The following is a 23,453-nucleotide window of genomic DNA, read 5'->3' on the forward strand; positions in this document are numbered from 1 at the left end:
ACTATTGCTACATAACAACTTACTACAAACTGAGAGACTTAAAACCACGCATTTATTATCTCACAGGTGCTGTGCATCAAGAGTCCAGGCAGAGCTTAACTGGGTCCTCTGCTTAGGGTCTCACAAAGCCAAAATCAAGCTTCCAGCAGGAGCTGTAGTCTCATCTGACTTGGAAGGATTCACTTACATCTCACTCAAGTTGTTGGCAGAATTCAGTCCTTTGTAACAGTCTGATCAAAGGCATCAATTTCTTACTGGCTATTGACAGGAGGCCACCATCCACTCCTAGAGGCTTCCCACAGTTCCTTTTCACACAGGGTGTCCCAACATGGACTCTTGCTTCCTTACAGCCAGCAAGTGAGAGAGACTCTGGCAGGATGGTCCTACCATCTTATATAATGTAATTATGTACTCATATTCTCATAATAATATATATCCCATTACCTTTGCCATAATATATTGATTTGAAGCAATTCACATATCCCACTGACACTCAAGAAGAGGGGATCATACAAGGAAATGGAAGAAAGGAGATGGAATCAGGGGGGCCACTTTAAGAGTGTGTCCACCACAATAAGGAAGATCTTCATGTAAGAGGGCTGCCAAATTTGGGGTGTCAGAACCCAAACTCCATGCAGGTAAATAACCTGTTACAGGGAGTCCAAGCCTGAGCAGTGTAAGGAGGGCAACCTCACATGGGGGGATGTCAGAGCCTGAGCAGAGTCAGAGGGCATCCAGTCACTTGGGTGGATCAAATGAGGAGTCAGAGCATGCACAGTTGTAGGGGCAGTTTTACAACAAAGGATGGAAAGGCATGGGGTTTCAGAACTCAAGCAGAGTGAGAAAGGTGTCCTTGTGGAGGGATGGCCTGGCAAGGGGTTTCAGAGATGGGGCAGGGTGAAGAAGATGTCCATGCAGGCGCTGACTGGCTAAGATGTCAGAGTCCAAGTGAAGGGAGGAGAGCATCTGCACAGAAAAGAGTTGTGAGGCTGGTGAGCAACCTGGCACATACAGTAAGATTAATCAAAAAAGGGAAAAAAATCCCACTCAGAGAAGAGAGTTAGGGAGAAAACTAGAATGACTCCTGTAATGTCAGATGACACTGGAAGTACTGGAGTGATTTTCAATATATTTACATATACAGAAAAATAGATATTGATGTAAATATGTGTATATACATCGATGTCTGTATGTAGTTCTGTCCACTGAGAGGACCTGGGAACGGAGACGTTACAAAAGCGTTGAGAATACTTCACGTCCAGATCTTGGTGTTTAAATGCTAATCTCCACAAAAAGGAACCAGCAATCCTTAGAGAAATGGCTGATTCCAAATCTGGACAATGAAAGGTCATGATACACCTGGATCATCTTGTATCAGTAAGTAGGTAAGTGCTCAAAGAACAATGGGGACATGCCAAAAGGCCACAGGAGCCAACTTTCAAGGGGCTCTGACTGGCCAAATTGATTTGAGTATCAAAACTAAAAATAGTATTAGTAGATTATAACTCATTGAATATAATAGGAGGATATGACATACCATACTGCTATAACAATAAATAAATTGAATATTTCATGAAGAGTGGGATATTTAAAGAGTTTCAAAGTACCGCTCCATAAAATATTAAGTAATTACAAAGGGGTAAACAGTAACTTCACAGTGGAGACACCTGGCAGACACCATCTTAATCAAATGATGAAAGTGGACATCATCAGTCATAGGACAAATCAAAATCATGAGCCACCTCATAAGATGCAACAAGTACACAACATCCCTTTTGTGACATTTCTGCCATAACCTGAACCAAGATGCATAACCTTAATCTAATCATCAGGAAATACCAAACAAAAATTGAAGGACATACTTGAAATAAGTGGCCTGTAATCCTCAAGAAAGTTAAGGCATGAAAGTCAAGGTAGGACTGAGAAACTATTCCAGAACAAAGGAGACAAAAGAAGCAAGACAACTAAAGACAACACACGATTCTGAACTGGATCCTTTTGTTATGAAGGACATTACTGCGCTATGTGGCAAGCTTGAATGGGGTCTGAAATTAGACAATAATAATATGTCAATATTATTTGCTGATTTTGATGGTTTAGTTGTGGTTAGGTAAGAAATGCCCTTGTTGCAGGAAATATACACTAAAGTATTAGGGGATGGTTGAGTATCACATCATTAGTAAACTTTCAAAGATATAGGAAAAAATAATTTTCTGTACTGTCCTTCCAACTTTTCTATAAGTTCAAGATTTATTTTTAAAAATTTTAATAAATAAAAGGAAATCACCATTTTGCAACCACAATTACATAATGACTCTAGACAATAATCAACAATGGATGCTAAAACTATAACGTATATTATAAATACGGTATCTTACAGTTTAAGCTTCCATATGGTCTTCTTTATAACAGAGGGTATAGGCTGACTCCACCTGAAGCAATTGATCAAACTTAGTGACATTGAATATTAGTCAACAAAGAAGAATATGCTTCATGATGTGATGAAATAGAAGTACACAGTAGCCACTATGAAATATTCTTCCCTCAAAATTTGGATCTGAATCTCAGAATGCTTCCAGTTCTGCTGAATAGTGAACAGCTAACTTAGGGAATGGAGCAGTTATTTAATAACACCACAAGGAAGCAATGAGCCAAATCTAGAATATGGAACCCTCTACTGGACAAATGAACTGCTTTCTCCAAGAAATCACTTATCAAAAAAAAAAAAAGCAATATATGAAAGAAGACGTTAGCAGAATAAGAGACTTTAGACACATAATAACTAAATGTAACTAGGGACCTTGCTTGATCCTGATTTGAATAAATCAACAGAAAAATGACATCATTGAGATAATCAGAAAAACTTAAATAAGGACTATATATAAAGGATATGAAAGAATAATTGTTAAATTTGTTAGAAATAATTGCTGCATGATAGTTACATTTTCAATTTCTCCTCATAGATTAGAAATATATGTCAGTGTATGTATATGTGGAATGCTATGATGTTTCAGATTTGCTTTCAAATAGACCAGCAAGATAAAAAGTGATAAAACTTTTGATGAAAGTTGATAATTTTTGAAGCTAGGTATAAGTTCACTAGACTATTCTCTCTTCTTTTGTGTATATTTGAGAAATTCCGGTATGAGGAAATTAAATATATAGGTAAAACATTAAGCTATCCTGGAGCCAGCCCAGTGGCACAGCAGTTAAGTTCTCACGCTCCACTTCGGCGGCCCGGGGTTCACCAGTTCGGATCCCAGGTGTGGATCTACATACCGCTTATCAAGCCATGATGTGCCAGGCGTCCTACATATAAAATAGAGGGAGATGGGCACAGATGTTAGCTCAGGGCCAATCTTCTTCAGAAAAAACAAAAGAGGAGGATTGGCAATGGATGTTAGCTCAGGGCTAATCTTCCTAAAAAGAAAAAAAAAAAAACTTTAACCTATCCTATTCTTAAAATGGCTTTGAATATTTTTACTACCCTTTAATGATACATATTAGAAATCAAATGTTAACAAAGAAAGTTGAGGAAAAGAAAAGACACAAGGAAGTTTTGGCTTGTTTTAAGCAGTTCAAAATTTTGAATAATATAAACTTTAGGAGGTTATATGAAATAGGTCAGTGGAGAATAAGACAGCTGGCTAACTGAAGAGAGACAGTATAAATTCACATATACACACACATACTCTCACTAACAAAAGGACCCCTTAGTTAATACTGGGAAGGACCATTGTCAATGACACCTTGATAATGGCTGATGACTAGTGGACCAAGATTATGGTGGGCTGCACTTTAGACCTGATTAAGTCCAGCTGTGCTTAGGAAATGACAAGGTGAATCATCACAGCCATAGGATACCTAGGCAGTCTTTCAAGTGGACTTGATTCTGAACACAATGCTGCAGCCCCCAATTTTATCAGAAATACCAAGAAGATCCTTTGCCTCCAGCCTCGATGTATAGAGTCCCAGCAGACTTTTCAGAAGGCTTAGAGTAAAGGCGTCATTACTCTTCCCAGGAGAGAGTAATTCAATTACTACAACATTAAATTATCGTGAGGATGTCCATTGCCCTTCTAGACATCCAGATCTTGGAACAGATGGCCCCACAGGTCAGGAATGGACTATCTGCTAAGGAATCATTTATCAAGACCTCTGAAGCCATAGGATTAGATTTTTAGATTCTAAAGAAATATAAATGTTCCAGCATGGTGTGGAATAAATTTCTATGTAGGAAATCAATTAAATATCCAGAAATGTGTTTCATTGAAAAATGACATTATTCGATAAACCAAAAATCTTTTTTAGGGTTTCTTAAGGAAATTTATTTTACTCCAATCCCAAAACTCTTCTTCCCAATGGGACTTGAAGAACATCTTTACCACAGTAAGCACCCAATAACTGTCCAAGATTGCAAATAGACAGGCATAGAAGCTTATCTGGAGACTTTGCTTAAACCATGCGTATCATTTGTTTAAAAACAGCAACACAAAAATCCCTATTGAATTCTTTCACCAACAATTGACAGGGATCATTATGCCCAATCGAGAGCTGCTAAATCTGAATATCAGAGGCTTTCATGTCGCTTGCCGCAAACTACTCAACTGTTACTACTTAATAGTAAAACAAATAGCTGCAAATTAAAAACTCAAGTTTCCAGCAGCCTTTGTGTTAGAACTTTTCTTTTCTATCTTTTCCCTTAACCAGTTGAGTAGGGGAATAAAGGTAATCTTTGGAAGTTAGACAGTTGGACAGAGCAATTCAAAACAAATATAGAGTGGATCAAGTTTCCTGCAGAGGAAAGAAACATTACAGAGCTATCACAGTGCAGAATGAATCCTCTGGGCTTGATATTTCATATTAACTTTCTTCCTGCCAAAATCTATTTTTGAAAATTCGAGCTAAAACATCCTTTTTGGATCCAGGTGTGTCCTTTACCTTTGACCTCAATAGGAGTTCTACTCATATGAAAGTAGAAATTGGCTTTTTACAGTAGATCGATAAAAGCTCTCTAGGAGTGAGCAGAATGCCTCCCAGGAACATTTCTGCCTTTACATCTCATAAAATGACCTCTATAGCTGGAAGAAAATACATTCTCTCTATTTTTCCCATCCACTTCTATTTTCCCACATCACAGAAACTGCACCTTGCTTATACTATGCAGTACACCACGACAGCTGGGAGAGAGATTTATCACATTCTGATACTTCTAAGTTTAGAAAGGTCTTCCTGTTCCATTTCACTTGCATGCATCCAGAGAAGAGAGAAATGAGACTCAAATATTCAATATAAGTAAATATCCAATCAAGGCAATTGGTAAACACATTCTCTGTCTTATTTTGTCCTCATCTTTCCTTTCTTCCTTTCCATCTTCGCTTCTTATTCAATTCTCTCTTTCTTACATAAATGTACAAAATTGAACATACTATAATGTATTTCAGAATTGTGCTCACTAAATTTTAACTACCAGCACTTAGTATGGATAAAAAACATCTTTTTGGGCAAGTTGACACCAATAACATACAACTTTCAAATAAATTATACTAGATTTGGGGAATACATTTTAGATTCTATTTTCACATATCATAATTTCCTGGAAAATATTTAGACTAAAAGAATACTGTAAGCTGGCATGTCACAGCTTTCCATGAAATAAATCACTTTAGGAAAAATCCTGTAATTGGAACTTAGATGTCTTGATGCACACAATCTCAGAATTATATTTTTCAAAAAGCTGCTTACCTGGATTTAAAAGGGAAAAAAACACAGACTTCAGTTTAAAAATCTTGGCCATTTCATTTAATTTTCTCAACATATTTCAATAAATAGCTCTCATTTCAAGGCTGTGTGTGTCTGCGTGTGTGTGTGTGTACAACTGAGGCAGTACCATGGCAAATCCAATGCAAACTTAGCAGTTTCCAGATGGGACTTGAAGACATGTACATTTCTACAACCTAATTTTAAATTTTATAATTCAGTACTCCCACTTCAGGCACTTTAGTTAGTGATTTGAGATATTCTCTAAGCCCAAAACTTACCTGACTCATTCTTACATCTAAATCTTTATTCATACACCCTTATACCTGTGCTTGCAATAAGGTAGCTATTAGCCGCATGTGGCTAATTAAATGATCATTTTAATTAACTGAAATTATCTAAAACTAAAATTTCAGTTCCTCAATAATCTTTGCTTTATTTCAAGTACTCGGTAGCCACATGTGACAGTGCAAATATAAAACTCTTCTATCACTGCAGAAAGTTCTGTTGGACAGAGATTATCTATATTGCCTTTAACCTTGTGCATACTGTCTGTTCCCGACCCCGGGAACCAACTTGAACTCTCTCCAGGTAAATCTCATACATCCTTCAGTGCTTCTACTTCTACGGTTGACTCTCACTATTTTAAACTCCATGGCTCTTATTTCAAGGCCACTTGTCCTTCCAATCCTGCCTTGTGTTGCTACGTTTTTCCGTATATACCATTTCTCATCAACTATATCCATTCAGTCTTCAAATATTCATCAAGTATCCTACACGGTAGGCACTGTTCTGAGTTCTGGGAGATGATGTTTATCACAACAGACAAGGGCACAAGCTCCTTCAAATCAGACCCAATAGTTCTTGGACTTCTCTAGTACTTAGAACAAAGTAGGACATAATAAGAGAATGAAAAAGATACTTATTAAGTAGCTATAGAAGCCTAAGTTTTAAAGAAATAAGCAACAAAAGTGAGGAATATTTTGACAGGAAGAAATTAGATGCCTTCCCACTGGATCTTCGTCCTGAGTTAGATATGCTTATTGGGTCACTTGCATACTGTTTTATGATTACATTTTAAAAGCATTCAACCAAGTGCATCATTTTCAGAACTTTTTTTAACATCATTGAGTTACTGAGGCAATTAACAAACACATACGCTAGGGTATAGGTTGAGCTCTTTCATAGAAGAGAATATTTATTTTAATCATAAAAGGTGAAATATATTAGTTACAATAAAAGCTAAGGTACTTTAACAAAAGGATTTTTTTAAAAAACCAGTGGCTTGTATAAGATATAATTGACTTCTCTTTCATATAACAATCCCAAGGACAGCATTCAAGGGTGCTGGGGTAGCTCTGATACACAAGGTCCCTCAGGATTATAGGTCCTTTTCATCTTGTTGCTCCACCACTTCCCTGAAATATTACTTTCATCTGCATGGTTGAAGCTCAATCACAAACACATTGTGTTCCTACTCACATAAAGCGGAAAAAGAGAGGAAATCCAGAATATTTTTTTACTTTTAAGCAAACAAGACTAAAAGTTGTCCACATCACTTCTCGTCCCATTCCACTAGTGATAACTTAGTCATGTGGGCACTCTTGATCAAAAGAATTCTGGGAAATGTAGTCTCCAGCTAGATGGCTATATGCTCCCAAAGAAAGAGAAAATGGAACAGTAGGAGGAAGGGGAGTCTGCCAGTGAAATTACTTTAGCTGTACTACCTGGAGAAACCATTCTCTCAGGTTATTATTCCATTTATACATAACACATAAAGGAACTGCCAACAGAATTATAATTCTAAGCATGTGCCTGTTGAAGAAAGCACTATCATGTTCTGTTCAGAATTCACACTAAAAATTTACATATGCCCTGGAATAAGGCTGATGAAAGGCTTATCAGTTAATAGTAAGTTTTAATAAATGCTATTGACTTACTATATTACTATTTTATAAAATATGCACAATATATGAACCTTCCTCAAAGAGCATATGACTTCAAAGGAGACCAGTAGATGTGGCATATATAGAATTCTAAGTACACAGTGCATTTAGCAAAAGCTTAGAGAAAATTATAAAGTATACAATATATGTCCCCTCCTTTTTCTCTATTTCAACATACAGCATCTTCCCAAGAACAACACCAGCTCTTGAAAGTCTCTTTAAACAATGAGAACACCAACTCTTTGAAGAGTCTTCTCCCCATAGGAAAAAGATCATATCTGAAAATCTCTAATACCTGAACATGAGTTTGTTCAAGTAATATTCTCCAAAGAATATTGACACTTTAATGGAGTTTTGAAGTAAAAGTATACAAACAACTAAATCTATCGGGGTCATATTTCAGGATTTAGACTCCTATATGAGGGAAGTACTTAGGGTAATCTGATCCTTACCGGCTCTTCCAACTCATGCAATATAAGGAATCAGCTCATTATAAGCTACACACAGCCTGACCTGCCTGCATTCACATTATTTGACCAACAATGTTTGCATCCCCTATTTCTTGCACAGCTTCAAGTGTGCAGTTTTTCCCTGAGGACAAAGCCTTCCCACCAACTATACTTTGACCCTGCCACCAGTGACAAACTAGTGAGATTGATGTTCCCTTAAACTAAATTATGTTCTTAGAAATCTAGTTTATGACAGTGACCCAGAAAACTGTAAGAATATTGCCTGCTGCCAACCTTGAGAAATATAACTTACTGAACCCTGTCCTGGTAGTGTCACTCACACTGAAAAATTAATCCACCCACTTGTCCTAGCTGGCAGCTAGATTGCAACTAACATAAACAGATAGAGACATGATAGACAGATAACATTACATGTAGATAGACAGACAAATAGATAATAAATAGAAATGTGACTCATGTTCATTTCTCCAAATCCAAAGGCTGTTCAATCATAGGTTATCAAAGGTTATTGAAAACTTTGATGGTGTTGAAAGCTTTTTAGGACTAAAATCTTAATAAAGGAAAATACAATGTTCCGGGATTTTGTTGTCACATAAAACAACAATTTATTACGACCCCCCACATTTCTGCCTTGGCTGGAACAGCCAGACAGTTTTTGCTTGGAGATTCTCATTGATTGCATTCAGCTGAATTTATCTAAAGGCTCTATTGGATTGACATCCAAGATGGCTGACTCACATGGCCGACAACTGATACTGGCTCCAGGATAGGAGATCATCTGGAGCTGTTATCTAGAGCTCCTACACATGGCTTCTACACGTGGCTTAAGCTTTACAGTGTGCTGGCTTCATTCTAAGAGACCAAAAGTAGAAGCTGCCATTCTCTTAAGGTCTAGGCCTGAAAGCCGGCACAGCATCAACCCTGCCATACTCTATTGTCATAGTAGTCACAGAGCTCACCCAGATTTAAGGGGAGAGGCCAGGGACTCCACTTCTCAATGGAGAAGGGTCAAAGAATTTGTGAACACCTTTAATTGGCCACACATGGCTAGACACTCACTGCAGATATAACGAATGGCAAAGAGATCATTAAGAACTTTTTTTTGTATTGCCAGATAATTAAACTAAAAGTGATAATTCAGAACAAAATAATTTACTTTAAATTACTTCAAATGAAGTTCATCTGGCCTCTAAGGAATTACAAAAGTCCTGTTATGATTATTACTTTGTAAGTTATGGAGTTCTCTTCAACAGAAGCAAAGAGCTTGATAATTAAAGTGAGATCCTAAGGTAGCAATAAATATAAAAATAAGAACTTAATGGTTATATTCAGAATACCCTAAATTGTAAGGAAAGAAACAGTGAATGAGCCTTTCATGAAAAAGCAGCAAGGATAAATCTGAATTAATATATCAGCTACCACCTGTTCATCATTCAAAGGGAATTTTAAATAGAGAGATCTAAATTTCTCCAAGATATTCCATTTAAACGTAAAACATTTGCAAACAAAAAGGCACTATGGCAGAGAAAGGATGCTTGTCAATCCTATTTTCTCTTTCTGGGCCTTGGTAAGACTAATACCTCTGCCTCCCTAGCAATTAGTTAGAGCTACATGATTCGGTTCCGGCCAATGGAATGTGTGCAGAAATGATATACACCACTTCCAGAATTGGCTGTAAGACAACCTGTACAATTCCACGTGCTTTTTCTTTTTTGCTAGCCTGGCAGATGAAAGAGATACAGTGGAGGAGTCCCAGTAGCCTCTAAAGGTCAACAAGGACAGGTCATATTTTGGTAAAGATTTGCCCTGTCCACATCTGATATGAACAAGAAAGAAAAAATCCTTGGTTGTGCTAAGCCACTGACATAGGGGAGTTGCTTGTTACAGCCACTAGCATTACATACACTGATTAAGATAGAAAGTAAAAGTTAGTAGTCCACCTCCCTCCTAAAAGAGACACTGTAATCACCTTTGTTGGAATGCTTAACGTATCTTAGCAAGCAAAGTTGGCAGGTACTCTGATGATTAGTGATGCTCAGCATCTCTTCATGTGTCTGTTGACCATCTGTATGTCTTCTTAGGAAAAATGTTTTCAGTTCTCTGCCCATGTTTTGATTGGATTGTTGTTTGTATGTTTTTGATATTGAGTTGTATGAGTTCTTTATATATTTTAGGTATTAACCCATGATCAGATAAATTATTTGCAAATATCTTCTCCCATTCAGTAGGTTGTCTTTTCACTTTGTCGATGGTTTCCTTCAACGTGCAAAAGCTTTTTAGTTTGATGTAATCCCATTTGTTTGCTTTTGCTTTTGTTGCCCTTGCCTGAGGAAACACATCCAAAAAAATATGCTAAGACTAATGTCAAAGAGTTTACTGCCTATGTTTTCTTCTAGGAGTTTTATAGTTTTAGGTCTTACATTTAAGTCTTTAATCCATTTTGTGTTTATTTTTGTATATGGAGTAAGAAAGTGGTCCAATTTCATTCTTTTGCATGTAGCTGTCCAGTTTTCCCAATATGATTAATGGAAGAAACTGTCTTCTCCCCATTGTATATTCTTGTTTCCTTTGTCATAGATTAATTTGACCATAAGCATGGCTTTATTTCTGGGCTCTCTGTTCTGTTCCATTGATCTGTGGTCTATTTTGGGGCCAGTACTATACTGTTTTGATTACTATAGCTTTGTAGTATAGTTTGAAATCAGGGAGTGTGATACCTCCAGCTTTATTCTTCTTTCTCAAGATTGCTTTGGCTAGTCAGGGTCTTTGGTGGTTCTGTATAAATTTTAGATTATTTCTTCTAGTTCTATGAAAAATACCGCTGTATTTTGCTAGGGATTACATGGAATCCTCAGATAGTTTTAGGTAGTATGGACATTTTAACAATATTAATTCTTCCAATGCATGAGCACAGTATATCTTTCCATTTATTTGTGTTGTCTTCAATTTCTTTCATCAGTGTTTTACAGTTTTCAGAGTACAAATCTTTCACCTCCTTGGTTAAAAATATTCCTAGCTATTTTATTCTTTTCAATGCAAATATAAATGTGATTGTTTTAATTTCTCTTTCTGACAGATTGTTATTAGTATATAGAAATTCTATACAACAGATTTCTGTGTATTAATTTTGCTTCATGCAACGTCACTGAATTCATTTATTAGTTCTAATAGTTTTTTGGTAGAGTCTTTAGGGTTTTCTATATATAGTATCATGTCATCTACAAACAGTTACAGTTTTACTTCTTCCTTTCCAATATGAATCCCTTTTATTTCTTTTTCTTGTCTAATTGCTGTGTCTAGGACTTTCAATACTATGTTGAATAAAAGCGACAAGAGTGAGCATCCCTGTCTTGTTCCTGATCTTAGAGGAAATGCTTTTCACTGTTGAGTATGATGTTAGCTGTAGGTTTGTCATATATGGCCTTTATCATGGTGAAGTGTGCTCCCTCTATATCTACCTTGTTGAGAGTTTTTATCATAAATGGATGTTGAATTTTGTCAAAAGCTTTTCCTGCATCTATTGAGATGATTATATGATTTTGATTCTTCATTTTGCTAATGTAGTATATTATGTTGATTGATTTGTGGATACTGAACCATTCTTGCATCCTTGGGATAAATCTCACTTGATCATAGTACATGATCCTTTTAATGTCAGAATGGCTATCATCAAAAAGACAACAAATAACAAGTGTTGGCAAGGGTGTAGAGAAAAGGGAACCTTCATGCACTTTTGGTGAGAATGTAAATTGTGCATCCACTATGGAAAACAGTTTGAAGTTTCCCCCCAAAATTAAAAACAGAACTACCATGGGGGCTGGCCCTGTGGCCGAGTGGTTAAGAGTGCACACTTTGCTGCAGGAGACCCAGTGCTTTGTTGGTTCGGATCCTGGGCGCAGACATGGCACTGCTCATCAGACCACACTGAGGCGGCATCCCACATGCCACAACTGGAAGGACCCACAACTAAAAATATACAACTATGTACCAGGGGTCTTTGGGGAGAATAAAGGAAAATAAATAAATAAATAAAATAGAACTACTATATGATCCAGCAATTCCACTTCTGGGTATTTATCTGAAGAAAACAAAAACACTAATTCGAAAAGATGCATATACCCTATGTTCAATGCAGCATTATTCATGATAGCCAAGATATGGAAGCAACCTAAATGTCCATCAATAGATGAATGGATAAAGAAGTTGTGTTTATATATATATATACATATACAATGGAAAATTACTCAGCCATAAAAAAGAATGAAATCATGCCATTTCGACAACATGAGTGGACCTAGAGGGTATTACGCTAAGTGAAATAAGTTAGACAGAGAAAGACAAATACTGTATGATTCTACTTATATGTGTAATCTAAGAAACAAATGAATCAACAAACAAAACAAAACAGAAATAGACTCATAGATACAGAGAACAAACTGGTGGTTACCAGAGGGGAGGAAAGTAGGGGGTTGGGCAAAATAGTTGAAGGGGATTAACAGGTACAAACTTCTAGTTATAAAATACATAAGTCTTGGGGATGTAATATACAGCATAGGGGATATAGTCAATAATATTGTAATAACTTTGTATGATGACAGATAGTTACTAGACATCATGGTGATCACCTCATAATGTATATAAATACCTAGTCACTATGTTATACACCTGAAATTAACATAATATTGTATGTCAACTATGCTTCAATAAGAACATCCAAAAAACAACACTGACAGGCACTATAGAAGTCATCTGACTGATCTATTTTCTTGATATACCACACACTGCCACCAATGAATAAAACACTTAGAAACAACCAGACTCAGAGAAATACACATTGTAGAAAGCAGGAGCATGGAATCCTGTGTTGCCATGACAACAAGAACATAATCCATTTCAAAAGGATCACCAGCTCCTGGATGAAAAATAAACTTCTCTTCCAAGCAAGGTTTTTTAAATGTTGCATGAAGGAAGGAAAGTATTAAACATCTCACTCCAAATAACTGATTACATCCCTTAGTACCATCAGTACCAACTGTAATCAATATGAAAAAGCCATTTTGCTTTCTTCAGTTATCCCTAAAATGTGAGTGCCAACAACAGAATGAAACTTCCAGATAGCATATCATTTCTTCTGCCGGGGAATAAAGCAACTTTTCCTTGAATGGTAATAGTCATGCAAGCTAAGCAGTTCCCTCAAAATGAAATGTTTTGATCCAATAAACTAACCTTATGAATAAACTGATATCCCAAAAGTCTTGCTGTTTTAAATAAATACACCCTTCAAAATTACATGATACTGATGTTCTTTGAGGCTATGTGATAGTCATATTATAGATACAGACTATTTTAGAATTACAAGTAATCCTACAGATCATTCAGTCCAAATTCTTCACATTTTAGATTAGAAAATTGAGGCTCAGAGATGTGTAGTGACTCAATCAATGCCACAAGATTAATTAATACCATTTTGCACTATTATACGGTTTTTATATTACTTCATTGTTAATACTATTTTTATACCACACAATGTTTTATGTTAAAAATAATCACAGAACTCACACTTCCGGAAATTACTTACATGATCAATACTGTAATCTTTAGGGGTAATTTTTAGAATTTTACCAAGATTATACTTGAGCATGTGGAAGTAAATTCTAATGTAATCTTTTAAACTATAAGGAGTTTTACAATAAATTGAGCTGTTTCAAAATCTTATTTGTCCTTTAATATCTTTTGAAAAACTGAGACTATAAAACTTTATGAAATATTTATTAATTTTATCTTATCTAACGAAGTGTCCATTATCACATATGTAATTATAAATATAGCATAATTTTAAGCATGTGGCTTTACTCTCCAGTTGTTTACATTAACTGAGCTACTCAACATTAAAGTCCTACTTTAATGAATAGATAAGAATGATTTTAATTAAATTATTGAAGTACCTAAAATCTAATTTATATATTTATTTTTTAAATGGCAATTACACTATATTAAGTTTAGAGTGTTTCTAAACTGGCTGAAAATAATTATTTTACCAAATTAGTAGATGTGCCATTGAGATTTCACTTACTATTAATTCTCTTAGCAAACTTTTTTTCATTGAAAACATAAAGGTAAGTTTCAGTTAATTCTCTCTTCAAATTAACATAAATGCATAATTAATGAAATTTTAAATAAAATATTTTTGTAATTAACAGTGACAACATTAAATAACAAGAAACAAGTGGGGAGAAAATATTTTTCCTGATATTTTCTAAAAGGAAAAGAATAAGGAAGTTCTAAAAACAAGAGCTTATAAACAAATATATCCTTTTCCACCAGCCCCTTGTCAACTCAACTATTTTTTAAGCCTTAGTATTACAAAATAATCAATTTAGGAAATAGATCTTTCAATATTCTGCCCCAAGAATTCCTCATATGTTTTAGATAAAGGTAGAAGGGCAAAACTATGGAGAGAGGCAAATATGTATGAGCTTCCTTCCCATCTTTTACAGCCACCAGAACCTTCCCCTTCTGAAGTTTTCATTTCCTTTCTAACTGTCTACTTACCTTAACAGTCAGACCATAAGGCAGACCAACTCCCTCCCAGATCCCCCCACCATCACCACCAAAAAAATGCTGAAAAAGAGATTCAGTCTTACTGCCACTATTGGCCGTATATTAGGAACAAGACCTGAATAAAAACAGAAGCAACGGGATACCTACCAGTCAGCTCTCCGCATATGCTGCCATATCTAATTCCATGCTTATTTAACAAATGTTAAATTTAACCTTTCTTTGATTTAGTCCTTCTTCCATCCTGGCAAACTTAGTATTACACTGGAAAGAGATTATCGCTCATTTTTTTTCATAAAATAGAAATAATAAATACCCAAAAGGAGAAAACGGTTTTAGGAACAGGAGAAGATTTACAAATTGTCCCTTTATCAAAAGAACAATTCAGTCTCCTTATTCACATACATACCTGTGTCGAGTTACTGACAGAATAACATAAAAATATGACTTAAAATAATAATAATCAGGACTAGATACTGGCCCAGGATATTTGTCTCTATCTCAGTGTATAAGTTGTTGACACAATCATAAAATGTAAGTTTTTGTGGTTTCTGTTTGGTTTGGTTTCAGAATAATGCTTCTTGCCCATCTAATATAAGGGAACCAGCAACAAATATTAATATGAAAATTAGAAACTCGAAGTTCATTTTAAAATTTATTTCTATTTTTAACATAACCAGGAGATCAAATTTGCCCAGCATCACCATGATAACTTTCTTTCTAGATGCCAAAGTCTAACCCCAATGTGGGGATTTAGGAACCAATCTATCTCTTTGCCAGTTAAGTGGCCTTGGGGGAGAAATTGTCCATTAGCTTTTTCTCCATCTCTTTCCCCTTTCCATTCTTCTCTGTAACTTAGCCTGAGCACATCAGCATTTCTCCAGAGAAAAGAAGCAGTCATCATTGACGACATTTGATGTGCAAAATTGAAAACTAGAGCCAGCCCCAGAGGCCTAGTGATTAAGTTCAGCGTGCTCCACTTTGGTGGGCTGGGTTCAGCTCCTGGGTGTGGACCTACACCACTCATCAAGCCGTGCTGTGGCAGCAGCCCACATAAAAAATGGAGGGAGATTGGCAACAGATGTTAGCTCAGGGTGAATCTTCCTCAGCAAAAAAAAAAAACAACAACAACAAAAAACCCTGAAAATTAATGAAGTGAGAAAGATTAAGGGACTGTGAATAACTCATCACCTACAAAATTAAACAGGAGTAAATGAATGCAAAATGGCTCTGAAATATGTGAAAACAAAGGTTGTACTCCTTGGGTACTCTAGAGTATATTTTCAAGCACTAAAAGAAAATAATGCTTCTAAACTCACCTCTTAAAACTAATTTCAGAATTCCCAATATACTCCATTCTGGATGTGTCATATAACACTTACATGCGTAAGGAAGGAAACATAAGTAGCACTCGTCACACCCTGGCTGATGTTTAGTGCATTTCCAATGCCAGTCCCTTAGGGACAATGGTCAGCTCTTCTGGCTTTTCTTTTCCCTTGAAGACTAGGAGACACCACACTAGATTAGAAGCCCCGCTAATTAAGAAATACAGAAGAAAGAACACCTATGACTCTTGAACAATGAATGCCTCAGATTTGATCTATAAATGGATAGTCTGATTTATATTATTTGAGTTTAGTTGGCAAGAAGGGGATCAAATTTTTTTAACCCACAGTTTAAGAATTTGTTGTTACTTAGAGAGAGAAAAATGAGAAAATAAAATCCAACCCCCTCAACTTCACCAGGTCACAGAAAAATACCAAACCAGACTAGGATAACAGCCCAAGAACTGGAGTATAACCTACCCCTTCAAATCAGGAAATCCATAGATTCATTTCCTTTATGGAGAGAATTTAAGAATGCTTATGAGTATAATTGTAAAACAATACATAAGAGGTTCTGAGTCTAACGAAATGTTATTTTAAGGGTTCTATAATACAGTTACTCTTAAGATCTAATTTGTATATCAAACAGACATGGGTATGAGTTTCTGTATGACTCTTTACAATATGTTATAATTTCATTTGGTCAACAAATATTTTAGAGATAGTTATTACTATTCAGAGGTCTAAATATTGTTCATAGAAATATTGGGTATAATGGAATGCCTCAAATAAACTGTAGCACATAAAGAGTTTTACGGAAAAAAAGACATAAAGATTAATAAAACGTATACACCCAAACAGCATTTTTAACGCACTAGAGAGATGCTGTGCTATGTACATGCAACATTTGAATTAATAAAACACCACATATACCCCAAACATCTTTATGTGTACCAAAGCCTTAGTAACCAGCTCTGAAAACCTTTATGCATGTCTATGCCTATTATGAAAATTAGTTACTCAAATCATTCTGTGTAGCCCCAAGGATATCTGAGAGCCTGTTTTTAGAAAGAAAAAGGACAGTCACACTCAACAAACAGATTTAAAATGACAACAGCATTCCTTTTGGTTATTCTTTCTCACTCGTTCATTCTTTCTGGTTAAGGTACAGAAGGAAGGAAGATAAGTCATTCTCCAAAGATGTTTACTTGCTCTAGAAGCTACCATGGATTTAATTAAGTGCCACCCACCCCTTCTCTGCAGAAGCTTTAAAAAAAATCCTCAAAAGGCTACTTAGTTTTCATAGATATTTAGAGTCTCGTAGATCAACCCTTGGAAAAGGCCAAGAATGCCTCCCGCATTCCATTAGATTGTATCTGTTTGATTTCAAAAGACTCTCTAATTCTCAAAGCAGCCAGGGGCCACAAAAAAAGGTAGGGAGCAGAGAATATCAGAAAAAAAGAAAACATAGGCAAACAGTCACAAGAAGAATTTAAAAAAATGAAAAGACAGTGACTTAAGAGTGTCTTTCTGTTTTCTTCTATGGGACTATCATAATTCATCCTTTAGAATTTTTCCTTTTTCTTTATCTAACTTGGATTATACTGCCTCTTGGCCATGAGATAATATCTGCTTAATCTGCCTAGCATTTATGTCTACGTCAGGTCATTTAGTTACACCCCTCTGCCTTCTCTCCCTGACATATGCCCTCCATAAGCACAACCACATCCTCAGGCATTAGGAAGTTGATTAGGAAGATTAGATTAGGAAACTGAGGCCCAGAGAGACTGAGCACTGGCAGTTGCCTTGATATTTACTTGCCGCCTTCTGAACAAATGCAGAGTTTTGATATTTTGCACATATTGTCAAGTAACCCTAACACAACACCAGGAAACTAGTAAGCTCTATCGTGAGAGATGCCCAAGCTTCTCTGGTGGTCACCTTATTAACTATTTCTTCTTAAAAGAATTTACAGGGACATCTCACTGTAAAGACAAAAAAGAAGAAGAGATGAGGAAGACTGGCAAATCAAAAAGCATTATGTAATTATTTCAGATACAAAAATCTCCCATTAGTTATTTCTATCTCTGATTGTTTTATTTGCTCTTTAAAATTCATCTTTAATGAAAAAATATAGAATATTCAGAATTTTCACCTAGAGAAGATCCTATATGAATCCTTTGGTTTTATTTTTCTCCCAGAAGTAGAATAGTTCAGACTGAGAAAAGAACAAAACTGAAAAGATAAAAAAATAATTAGACACACACATAATAGTTTACTCTTTTCCTCACCATTCTTCACCTTTTTTTTTGAAAGATTTTATTTTTCCTTTTTCTCCCCAAAGCCCCCCAGTACATAGTTGTATATTCTTTGTTGTGGGTCCTTCTAGTTGTGGCATGTGGGACGCTGCCTCAGCGTGGCTTGGTGAGCAGCGCCAATGTCCGCACCCGGGATTCAAACCAACGAAACACTGGGCCGCCTGCAGCGGAGCACATGAACTTAACCACTCGGCCACAGGGCCAGCCCCCATTCTTCACCTTTATCTGCTGGATTTTTCTGAATACCATCCATTTAAAAACATGTAATTTGCACTTTTTACTGTCTAGTTCTTTCATGTCTATATAATGTTTTCCAACACCTTATGCACTGTTGTACATATTAATCGCATTTTTAATTTAAATGTATTCTTTTGTGTTAAAAGTTTAAACCCGTAGGCCATTCATTACGATTAGTTATTTGAAGTAAGCAAACAAGTCCTTGAAATCAGTTTGTTATACCATAGGGAGAGCGATGTTTCAAGAAACACAATTGATAAACTATGGGACTGAGGACCTCTGCTGGCACTTTTGTGGCATTATTTTTTTTTTAAACCATAATACTGAAAAGAGGAAAGGTGAAATTACCTCCTTAATCCGAAGTATTCCTTTTTACTTAGAATCCTTTAATTGCCTTCCTAAAAGTTTATTTATTGGTCCTGCCACATTTTCAGCAATTTGAGTCTCTCATTTCCACAACAGGGGCTTTATTTTTTGAAAAAAATACATTAAGACCATTGGGTGAAAATATTAATTTTAATATTATTAATGTTTTAAGGCAAATTAAATGTGCTCAAGAATAATGCTTTAATTTTCATTTAACACAGTAGCTGCATACAGATATATGTAGATGAAGGTGTACCTATAGATAGAGATATAGATACATGCTCTTGACACAGAATATGGAATTTAGTATCAAATTTGAATAAAATTGCTATTACATAATTATTAAGATATTACTCATTTTTCGAGAAACTAGACTTGTTTCATATGTAATACATATCTAGATAGCCTTGGAAGCCAAGTCTTCATCTAAATGATCAGAGCAATTTTTTAAAGCTTGAAAATGCAATTGGACTGGTAATCCTTCGCTCTACTTTACCACTAACGTCACTTACCTGTGCATTCCTTCTATTCTTCATAAATTCATAGATGAGTATGACTGAAAGAGACCTTAGACATCATGTAGTCCAACCCTTTCATTTTACAAAGGAAACATCTGAGACCTATAGAGGTGAACAACAGCCTCTGCCTGTTCTTGCCAAGTCAGGGCGAGATGAATGGAGAACTACCAAAGACACTCGTCTTCTAGGGAGACTGTCTCTTCAAGCAGGAGAAGGGGCAGGGCCAGCAGAGTTGCAGCTCCGGGCTGCAAGAACCCAGTCCTGCTGTGGATACAGGAAGACCTAATCTATGCTTGGTTCCGAGCATTCAAGCTGCTAGGCGGAAGTTTGGATTTGGGGCAGGAGTAACAATAATAATCGAGATGAACATTATTGAGCACTGACTATGTGCTAGGCAGGCACAGTTCTAACTGCTTGATATGGGATAGCTCATGCAATCATTACAGGAATCTTGCATAGGATAAAACTGCTAGTACAATTGAAGAAAGTGAGGCACAGAGAGATTGAGCCACTTCGCCAAGAGCACTCAGTTAAGGTTCAGTTACATGCGCAGTGGATCCAGAGCTCATGCTCTTATCCTCACATTATGATAAAATATAACAAGCCCAAAAATTGGTCCCAAAGGGTCCATCCTAGAATTTTATAGGTGCCCTGCATGACTTTGAATCAGATAATGATCTCCTACAGTTCAATTCTATTAGATCTAGAATTCTAGAAATTTAAGAGCTGGAAAGGGCCTTGGAGAGCAGGTAATCTGGTGCTCCTTAATATCTTTTGATTTACAGACTTCTCTGAAAATCTGCTAAAAGGAATGAAACTTGTCCTCTGAAAAATGCATAAACATACATGATGGCACAGCAACAGACACAGAATTTTGTATAAAATTTTGTGTTGTTTTGGAATCTTTGAATCCCCACTTATAGATCTTAGGGGACCATAGGACCCTAGATTTAAAATTTCTGACTTAGACCAACCTTCACAATTCACGTTTTACATAAAATTGTTTGTCTCATATCTCTGCACCCAAAGCCAAGAGGCTAGCTTTGTAAATTCCAGTGCTGTCCAACTGTTTTCACATGATGGCACATATAGAAAATAATACTACTGGATGGCACACAGGCATAAAGAAAGAAACGTCCTCAAGACCAGAGGTGACCAGCCCCAAGAATTCAGCCTCTTCAGACCTCACCAGACCACTCAAGGACTGAGAGGAATCAATATCTCAAAATATCCAGACCCAATTCACAGCACACCAATTGGGAAGCCCTGCCTTGGAGTCCCCCAACAGATGGCGAAGTACAAACTAGCTTAGGATACCAGTGCTCAAATTTCCTTCTCACCCCCGAGTCCACTTAAAATTCTCACTCCCACCACTAGCCCCAACTTAGTTTATATTTTAACTCTCACTTGCCAGATCTTCAAAATAATAGCTAGATGTATTAGTTATTGATTGTTGCTTAATAAATTAACCTGAACTTATTGGCTTAAAGGAAAAGTATTTATTATCTCATAGTTTGGATGGATCAGAAACTCAGGAGCAGGGTAGCTCGGTGGTGCTGGCTCATGGTCTCTCCATCAGGCTGCAATAGGAGTGTCAGGAGGGCTGTAGTTATCTGAGGCCTGACCGGTTCTGGAGGATCTGCCTCCAAGCTCAAGCAGAGAGCTATTAGCAGGAAGCTTCAGTTCCTCACCACATGGGCCTCTCAGTGAGACTGCACACAACATGGCTTCCCCCATGGCAAGTAATATGGAGAGAGACAGAGAACCTCAAATGAAAACAGGAGTCTTTTTATCACCTAATCTCAGACGTGACACTTCTGCTGTATTTGATGATCACACAGACCAACGCAGGTACAATGTGGGAGGGCACTGCACAAGGCACTGAATACCAGGCAGTGGGGTCATCAGGTGCCGTGTCACAGGCTGGCTACCAAACTAGTGTTTACTGAGTGTCTACTTTGTTACAGGAGCCTTACGTTTATAAAGTATTACGTCACCTATTTTTTACACTAGCACTCTGAGATAGATGTCCCCCTTTCACCCCATTTGTCACGGAGACAAAAGACCAAGGGATGTTAATTGCCCAAGATCACACAGATAATAAGTGGCAGAAAAGAAAGTCAAAACAAGGCCTATCTGTCTGTAAAGATTCACATTCTTTTCAACATGAGATTAAATTTCCGTGCTGCGCTTTGCCTTCCTGAATCTCAATTTTTCTAGACCTTAATTCTCATGTATGGATCCCCTGGCACTTTCTTTTCAGTTCTGACCCATCAGTCTATATTTTGCCCACTCACACTGCCAATCCACGCCCTCTGATTACTTGGGTCAAAAGCACTTCTTCAGACCATATTTAAAGCCATCTTCTCAAAAATCATGTGAGATGTGAAGAATTATGTATCAAAATATAATTGTAACTTTAGTAATAGCTATTGGTTAAAAAAATGTAAAAAATAAAAGTGTAAACATGTTGGAGAACAAACCTGAAACATATCATTGTTCCATACGCCGAGATTAACAAGGGTATTCTACTACCAGTAAAAACATAGGCTGAAGTTTTAGTTAGGAAGGAGAAAGAGGCAAAGTGGAGGTGCCGCGGATTTGATTTCCCCATGTTTCCTGAAGATTCTACTGATTAAAATGGATACACAACAAGCTGCAAGATGAAAGTGGGCCTGTAGAATGTCAGCTGGCCACCCGGGTTTTCACTTTAAGACGAACAGAAGTCAAATATGAAATTGTCTCACTTGCTGACCTTTCTGTTTACCAACTGCACTAAATGTTTCTTACTGAACTACACTGGTGAGTATTCATTAATTAAAGTAATCCAAGTCTGATACCAACCTATGCAAGTATTAACCTCCCAAGATATCAATTGGTCAACATGAGATGAGCCAAGTAGATATGTCTAAACAAGTTTCCTGGCCACATATAAAAGAGCCTTAAAAATTGTGCTTCTTGAGATGCATCAAATCTGAAGTCACTCATCTCCGGTCATTCTGAATAGGCAGTGGTAAAAATGTGTTGGAAAGATGGTGTATACAAATGTGTGTGCACTTGTGCCTGTGTGTGTACGGGTATATTTGCATGAATGTTGTTCTATGATTAACAGTGAAAATCAGACTTCTTGGCCTATTTGTACATTGTTCTAAGTCCTGCTCACTAAAGTCATTCATTTGTAGATATGGCTTTCTTATTTTGGGGAAGCAAAGGATGCAGTCATAATCTTCCCCAACCTACAAAAAAAACCTGAAGCCTAGGGAAAAGAAGTTGTGAAACACAGAAGAACCAAGACAAACTCAGATGTCCCAGCTCTAAATCTAATTCTCTCTCCACTACACCAAACCAGAGAATCATAATCAGAGAAAAGCTACTGGGGGAAGAAGGCTTATTATATAAAGTAAGAAATATTATCTCTTTTTTCCATCTGATTTTAAAATTAAACAAGAAAAGGAGATCTTCAAATTCTTCGAAGGGCTAAAGCAATCTTACAAACATTGGAAAAGGCTAAATGGTAAAGCCTACCAGCCCTAAAATATTTTCACCAGAATCTACAACGTTCTCTAATTAGTTTCATTGTATTGTTTCCAAAAGACCTTTTATGAGACAAATGTTATTCAATTAGGAGCACTGTCCATTAATTCATGTGATAAAATAATCATATTATTATAAGCTAATACAGAAATTTTCATAGTCCATGGAATCCTGCAGGTTCTGAAAAGTATCTTGGAAACTTCCTAGAATATGTGGGTAAGTCTCAACTTCTCCAGTATGTCTTCTTTTACAGAGCTGTCTTGTGATATTGTCAGTTTTGTGTATGTGACGAAGATTGACAACGGATGTTACCTGAGGGCCAATCTTCCTCTTTTTCCTTGAGAAAGATTGTCTCTGAGCTAACAACTGTGCCAATCTTCCTCTGTTTTATGTGGGATGCCACCACAGCATGGCTTGACAA

Source organism: Equus quagga, chromosome 7 (genome assembly GCF_021613505.1).
Source record: "Equus quagga isolate Etosha38 chromosome 7, UCLA_HA_Equagga_1.0, whole genome shotgun sequence".
Lineage (NCBI taxonomy): Eukaryota > Metazoa > Chordata > Mammalia > Perissodactyla > Equidae > Equus > Equus quagga.